The following is a 7,883-nucleotide window of genomic DNA, read 5'->3' as shown; positions in this document are numbered from 1 at the left end:
CTGTGGAAGAGGTAGGACACGGGTATACTCTTAATGCCCAGTCCTTCAGGGCACTAAGACCACCTTAGATATTTTTTATAGGCACAGGCGTAAGCGAAGGGAAGAGTGCTGTGGCTGTAGATGACCATAGTAGCATTCCAGCAACAGATGAGCCTTTCCATCAGTAAACTGTCTAAAAATCCAAATCCCACATCTAAAAACAGTAAATAGCATATGTGCACAGGAGTGATGCAACTGCAATTTGGTTTTGCTTGCTCTGTCTCTTGGTCTCACCTATTGCCCGTCCCATGTCCCACTTTGGGAGGTGCTGCACACTGCTAGGCACTGTCTGCAACGTCTTTCAGAAGCTTCTAGTGCAATGATGCATGACACTGAAATGCAATAAAAATTAAAATCTGGAATAATGGCAGGCATTAATAGATATTTCTGTAGTTCTGAGGCACAGGTTTAAATGAAATTCTAAATGTCAAATTAAAAGAGCCACATGACTACAGTTTAATGCTAGGAGCTCTCTAGTCTGGTAATGTCATCTCATTTCATGACATCCTCAATGACTAAAGCTGATCCAGAAGACTGATTTGTGGTATTTTTCCAAGATCACCTATTAAAAATGGCTCAGTTAGTTAGTGGTGCTTTGGGTGGTGTTTCAGCCAGAGCAATGGGCACTGGGATAGTGGTAGAGTGCCATCATGGCATATAAAGAAGAGTTGAAGCAAGAAGCATTGAAAGGTTGGAAGGGAAAACAAGCACTTGAAATACAAGTAAGGTTACCATAATCTTACCTCTGCCTAGAAGAAGGAGTCTGTCAGCATGGCTGACGTGGTGCAGAGCAGAACGTGATGAATGTGAACACAGTCTCAGAGAATTGAAGTTTATTTCCCCCTAATCTAACTGCTTACAAACATTTACGGTGCCCGTCCCTGTATCGTCTGAGCTATATTTGACATTGTTGTTCAGGGCTGGCAGGTCATGTCTGCTATCAGGAGCAGATCTTTAAGGAAGATCTCAGTTGGCTATGATGTAGTTTATACATAAAAATATTTACAGTAGCTGCTTACATCTATCCTTTTTCGAAAGATAAAGCACTTGAGTGCACACTGAATGCCTGCTACTGTCTCATCTCCCTGACATTCATTATAAACTGAGAAGCCAAGTTTTTTAAAAGCTGTTTAGATGTTTTGTGCTGTAACTTTCTCTAATAGATATATTCCTATTGATTGCAATGAAACACACAGAGTAGAACAGAACAGATCAATTGAAAAGTAAAGTTAAGACAGCAAGTACACTTCTTTTCCACTTACCTTAATGGAAACAGTTACGGCTGGATCTATCCCAGGTGTAATGCTGCTGAAGTCAATGGAGTTGTACCAGCGATGAATTCGGCTCCTAGTGTTTTGTTTTGACCTTTTCAGAAGGTTGCTCTGCAGGAGCGAAACTATTAAACACAGCCAGCGATACCTTAAGTCGAAATATAGAAAAGGCAAAGCTAGAGTGCATAGCACCTTTTTCATTAAGGAAGAGGCCTGACTTTTATAGAGTGAGGGCGAAAGAATTGATTTCAGATAAGTGCTAAACTTAGTTTCAGGTTTCCCTGGTGAATAACAATCCCAAGTTGGCCTGAGACTTGGACATCTCTGCATTCACGCACAGCTGTCTGGAAGGGGCTGCGTGGTCCTTCTGTACGTCTGTGCATCAGGACGGTTTTGAGTTGGATGTCAGTTCCTGCAGATACGCTATTCATCCGGTCACCAAAAATCCATGTAAACCGACTGAACATACTAATGGTTCAAGTGTCCCGAAATTGCCTGGCAGTGCTCTGCGTAGCAGGTATTTTTGGATTTCAGTAGACAACACAGATTCTTCACGCACTGCAATTGTCTCAGGAAGGCAGGGAATAGCACCATGACTTTGGAGTATTTTCAGCCTTAAACCATTATGTTTTACACCACTGGATGCACTCATCCAGGCTAAGAGACAGCAGCGTGTTTTATGGCCACTGACAGGCAGCAGTGCAACTGAGAAGTGGCCCTCAGTATTGGCACCATCTCCCTCCCGCTGCAACGGCCTTTCATTCTACACTGAAATTTCCAGTGATCTCTGAAAGCAGAAACAATGAGCCACACACGACGGGGACAGAGGCTTTGCTAACGAGGAGGGAGACAGCCAGAAAAGCTCCATTTGCTCTGCAGATAGCTGGATTTGGAAGGATGGCAGAAGTCCAGAGAGGTGTATCAGAGGTGTGCCCCAGGAGGTCCCCTTGCCTGCAGTGGAGCTCAGGGCAGCAGGAGCAAACGGCCGGCACTGCCGCTGCCGCAGCAGGAGCTGCAGGAGGGGGTGGCCAGAGATGTGCCGCACCGCCTTGGCCCGGAGGCGATGCTGGACAGGCGCCCCTGGGGTGGCTGTCTGTGTGCTCCTACCCCTCTTCTCATAGCTTCTTCCCTCTCTCTTTTTCCATGTCCAGGCCTCCCCAGGCCTTTCCTTTTATGGGCCCCTTCCCTCCTCCTGTCCTCCCCAACAAAGCTCCTCCCCGGCTGTGTTTAAGATATTGTTGGCACCAACCTGACATTTGCAGACTGTCAGTCTGCTTGTGTGGGGTGCTGCTGTCCTCAGCCCTAATGCGGGCTGTGAGCTTTTTGGGGGGCAATGTCTGATCCCACATTGCCTGGCTCAGATGGACCAGGGCCTCCCCTTCCCCTTAGCTATTTGTATAGTAAATACACTGATTTGCAACAACTCCTGATTTTCCTGGTGGAAGAGGGAGGAGGACTAGGTCTAAAGATTTCCTCGAGTCACTCACATCTACTTACCATCCTGTACGTGTAGGTGAGGCGAGAGGATTTCAACACTGACAACTCAGAATAAGACTCTTCATGTTAATGGAAAGCTTTATTTATAATATTGCTCATTGTTTTCCTTGCTAAATTTTCAGTTTTCTTTCAAAGTCAAACACAACCTCAAATTCTTCATTTGCCCTAATCCTTGCACCTTGTAATTCCTTTACTAAGTGAGGCTTGAGTCCCTGTCCCAGCAGAGGTTTCAGAGCAGGAGGCCATGGAGCCGTCTCCCACAGCAAGGGCTTTCTTACTTTCATAGAGTCTACTGCACTGTGTTTACTAGTTTCTTCTGAAGTGTTATCATAAATAATTAAAGCTAAACTGTGCTTGTTAAATAAATGAGGAACGCACATGTTCAGATGCATTATCTATGTTTTAATTGCACTCATTTGTTGAGGCCTTCCTCCCGTAAGGAGGCAGGAGCCTTCTGCCTGAATGGAGGGCTGCGGGAGCTGCAGGATTTGGGCTGAAGTACTGGGCCCTCGCTCGTTTGCCCAAGAATTTTTAAAACATATTTTTAGCATAGTGGTGAATGTCATCCATTGTGGTGAGATGATGTTCCTGGAGGCAGGTGCCATCCTTTTGCTACGGGCTTTAAAAATATGGAGAAACTATTTCAAGGGATGAAACCTTTACAGAGGGAGTTTCTTACATCCAGGCTGCCATTCAGCATGTACAGGACAACCAGCTGAAGCCCAGCATCTCTCGCGTTTACAGCCACATCGGTTCGTGCTGAGCGCTTCGCGGTGGACGCTGCCCACGCGTGCCCCCACTAGCCTCCCCAGGGCTGGGCTGCAGCGCTCCCTGACGCGTTCCCCGTGCTGCTTCCTGCACATGGGTCTCTGCTTGTTTTAATTTCTCCGACAATCTTTTCATGTGCTTTTAGTCCTTCTGTGCTTACGTAACACATACATGCCAATGCACATGCCGGACATGACCTAGTCCGGTGCCAGTGCGTTGCCGCTGCGTGGCTGTAGGCACACGGGGCCCCTCAGGGGTCACTGGTCAGCGCGCTGTAGCATCCCTTTCAGAAAGCGATCCAACTTCATCTTAAAACTGGTTTTAAAACTAATTGCTGCATGGAGTCTCACAGCCATCCTGATTAGTGATTTTAAACTTCTGGACTCAGTAACTCTATCTTCATTAGGAAGATCTGTTTTTATAATAATTGTCTCTAAAGAGGACCTGGGGGATTATTAAGAGATGGCATTCATTATCAGTAAAAATACCATTAAGAAATTTCTTAGACAAATGTTGATGTCCTGGATGATGTTAATTTTTTTCCATGAGGAAAAAGAATTTTATTTAAAAAGCATTATTATCTTAATAATTATCTTGAAAGCTAAATTGGATTTTAAGGCTTAGTCTGTGATTTAAGGCTTGGTCAGTGATTTCTAGGTGGTTGACACCTGCAGAGCGAACAGCTGGCTGGATGATGTTAATTTTTTTCCATGAGGAAAAAGAATTTTATTTAAAAAGCATTATTATCTTAATAATTATCTTGAAAGCTAAATTGGATTTTAAGGCTTAGTCTGTGATTTAAGGCTTGGTCAGTGATTTCTAGGTGGTTGACACCTGCAGAGCTGAACAGCTGGGAAAAGCTAAGGCTGGTTGTTTGGGAAAAAAAACCCAAACAAAAACCAACAGAAGAAAGGGTGAGGAGGAAGAGAAGTATTAGTGTCATTGGTAAGGAAAGGCTTTGGTAGCATCTGACATTTAGGAAGCAGTCTAAGTTGGAGAGAAGTGAACTTAGGCAGCAGAAACCAACTCTGGAGCTTGAGGGCTGACTGCTGGGAGAATATGGCAGATGGGGAACAAAGGATTTTTGGGTTTTTTGGTTTTTTTTATTTTTTTTAATTAGGAGGGTAACAAGAGAGGCTAGTAGCTAGAAGATCTGCTAGAAGACCATGTGATGGCTCAGTAACTAGCAAGAGGACTCGCTGGTAGCAGGAGCGAGGCTGGTAGGTGGAGGTGCGGTAAGGCTGCCCCGACTTAGGAAGAGATGGGCAGAGCAAGATGATGAGCAAAAGGAACCAGTGGTTGCTGAAATTCTGGAGGTTTTCTAACTTTACAGAAGCCAGATTTGGTGCAAATCAAAAGAACAATGTACTGATACAAGGCAGCTGTAAGATCAGAGTCAGATGTCTGTCTCTACCGTCTCCAAAGGAACACAGGTGTCCCTAGATACTTCTCACAGCATCTAAAATGGTTTTTACTGAAAGACTTTTGTCTTTATAGAGGACGTGGTTATAGAGCAAGAGGGAATGAATAGATTTGCACTTCTTTTCTGTACCTCAACTTTGCCTTCTTGATGTTTATTTTGGTTATTGTGGCTTCTGAGGCTTTTTTAATTAGTGTTTATTTCTAAACAGAGTGCCTGTGAATGGTCCAGAATCTCATGTCCGAGGCTGCAGAAGATAATATTTTAGTGAAAAGGAGTGGGAAAGTGAATTTTCTCTGAGGAGATAAGTTTTTGAATGATTGTTTGTATCTGCATCTAGAAGAAAGGAAATGAATATTTCTTATGGCAGCTGAGAGATGGTCATGAGGAAAAGGAAGCCATTATTAATTAATCATCAATTATTATTTTAATATTTATGTAGCACTGTGTGACTGGTGCCCCACAGGGAAAGAGGATCATCTCTCTGCTTGAGGAGCCTACATTCTAAATTTAACCATGGTGAGGGCTGCTCGTGGCAGATGATGTGTTTTCATCATTCCCTGCTCTGCCTCAGCTTTTCAGTTGAATCCCATTTTAATTCCCCATCCCCAACAGAGGGGAGCCTGCGCTAAGCAGGAATGGCGAGATCAGAGTCTAAAAGAGCACAATCAATGCAGTAAACAGAGGCAGGATTAGAGGTCTGATCTCAGAGTTATATCTTGCAATCCTTACCCAGAATTGCAATAATGTAAATAAAACCTTTCCAAGAATAGAGAGTGCAGGATTTGGTGCCAGTTTGGAAAGACCTGCCCTTCCTGGGCCCTCAGACTGGTATCCAAGTAAAGTGGGGTTTTTTTCAAAGTCTTTAAATTGACACACTTAACGGTGAGACCTGGCCTGCATGGGACTGGTGGCAGCAATGCTGGCATGTTTCTCTGATGGATGTTTGCCCTGACCTTACCTCTTGCTGAGGTCCCGTTCCTATTTCTGGGCTTTCAAGCAATTGTTTCTAGATCTGCTGTGCCTGTACCTGATACTATGCTCAGCTGGCAGCAGTCAGCAGGATAATGAACTCTGATAGACGTATTCTGATAAAACCCACATATTTAGTTCCTAGTAATTAGCTGATACATCACAAGGGTTGTATTGTAAGGAGGTAGTTCCACCAAGTGACAAACTGAACTCTCTGATTTGAAGAATGCATATACGTGGCAGCCCACTTGAAGTGGAGTGCGTTTGAAAGGGCAGCTGAAAATATGCAATACTGAGAGAAACCAACGTTTATGTAAAGAACCTATCATTGTCGAAGCGTGGTGTAGTGGCTAGAACAGGAAATGGGAGTCAAACCGTCTAGGGTCTATTTTTGGCTCCAGCATATCTGTACTGAAGTCAAATTAATTGGAGCTAAATACAGAAATCTCTCCTTATATAGGATTTTTGATCCACTTTCAGAACTCTGTAACAGGGATGTGCTATTTTTTTTTTCTAGAGGATGATCTAAAAGCATGGAAGGAAGTTGCTATATTTTGTATTAATGTGTGCAAGTTTTTTCCATAAGCATCTGAGTTAGCATCAGACATATGACTTCTGTGCTGGGAGGCATGAATCTGTAGAAATCTATAGCTATTGCCAGATGCCAGTCTTGATCAGAAATCTGTTGGCTTCACTGAAATTTTGCATAGATATTTTCCCCTGTCAGGTGACCTATTTAAATAGAAGAAATACTGTATAACAGTCTCACAGAAGTCTCTGGGCAGAGGATCCCTCTTCTGCAGTGTAGAAGCCCAAGACAAAAAGACAAGTTTTCATTTATTAGTACATTTTCCTTTATTTCAATAAAAATCAGTATTTTGAATGTGCCTTTTGCTTGTTAAAAAAGATTCTTTAAAAAACCAAACCATTTGTTGTCTCCAGGGGCGTGCCTGTGTAGTGCTCTGTAAAGGTATCCTAGGGCTGTCTGAAGGTATCCCAGTGAACTCCAGAGGAGCTGTCTCTCAAAGTTCAGACACCTGGACCATGAGTTTATCTTTGTGCTAGCTTGGGGACATTGCTTACAGGACATGCTGTAGTTTGGCTGTCCCTACACAGTACGGTGCAGGGGGTAGCAGACATAACCTTAGAGATTACCACACGAGAGGACATTGTGATTCCCTTTTGTTTCAGCTAGCTTCCAAATCTATATGATTGCTCATACGTGCTCCCAGGAGTGGAGGCTTGCTAATAGTTACAGAGAAGAGACAATCTAAGCGTACAGGAAATGGACTCTGCAGAGACATGATTTGGCAGTGGTTTCATCCTCTAGACTGGCTCGGGCCTCCATCACACTGAGTGTGCTGTCTGAGTCTGCGCAGACCTGGGCACGTCCCTTTTTGGGGATCAGTACCTCCTAGGAGTAGGACCTAAGCCAATATTTGCAATGCACAGTCCTGAAATAATTCACAGAAGAAACTGTATAACAGGTTGTGTCACCATCTCATCAATCTGTCCTGGTTTCGGCTGGGATGGAGTTAATTTTCTTCCTAGTAGCTGGTACAGTGCTGTGTTTTGGATTTAGGATGAGAACAATGTTGATAACACACCGATGTTTTAGCTGTTGCTACACAGTGCTCACACTAGTCAAGGACTTTTCAGCTTCCCATGCTCTACCGACTGAGAAGGCTGGAGGTGCACAAGAAGCTGGGAGGGGGCACAGCCAAACTGGCCAAAGGGACATTCCATACCACGTGACGTCATGCTCATTACCTGTTAAACTATCTCAATCTCAACCCACGAGTTTTCTCACTTTTACTCTTCTGATTCATCTCTCCCACCAGCTGTGGGGGAGTGAGCGAGCAGCTGTGTGGGGGTTAGTTGCTGGCTGGGGTTAAACCACGACAGGTAGGAAGGGA

Source organism: Aptenodytes forsteri, unplaced genomic scaffold (genome assembly GCF_000699145.1).
Source record: "Aptenodytes forsteri isolate BGI_AS27 unplaced genomic scaffold, ASM69914v1 Scaffold193, whole genome shotgun sequence".
Classification (NCBI taxonomy): Eukaryota; Metazoa; Chordata; class Aves; order Sphenisciformes; family Spheniscidae; genus Aptenodytes; species Aptenodytes forsteri.
The sequence above is the reverse complement of the archived record's forward strand: the minus strand, read 5'-3'. Positions refer to the sequence as shown.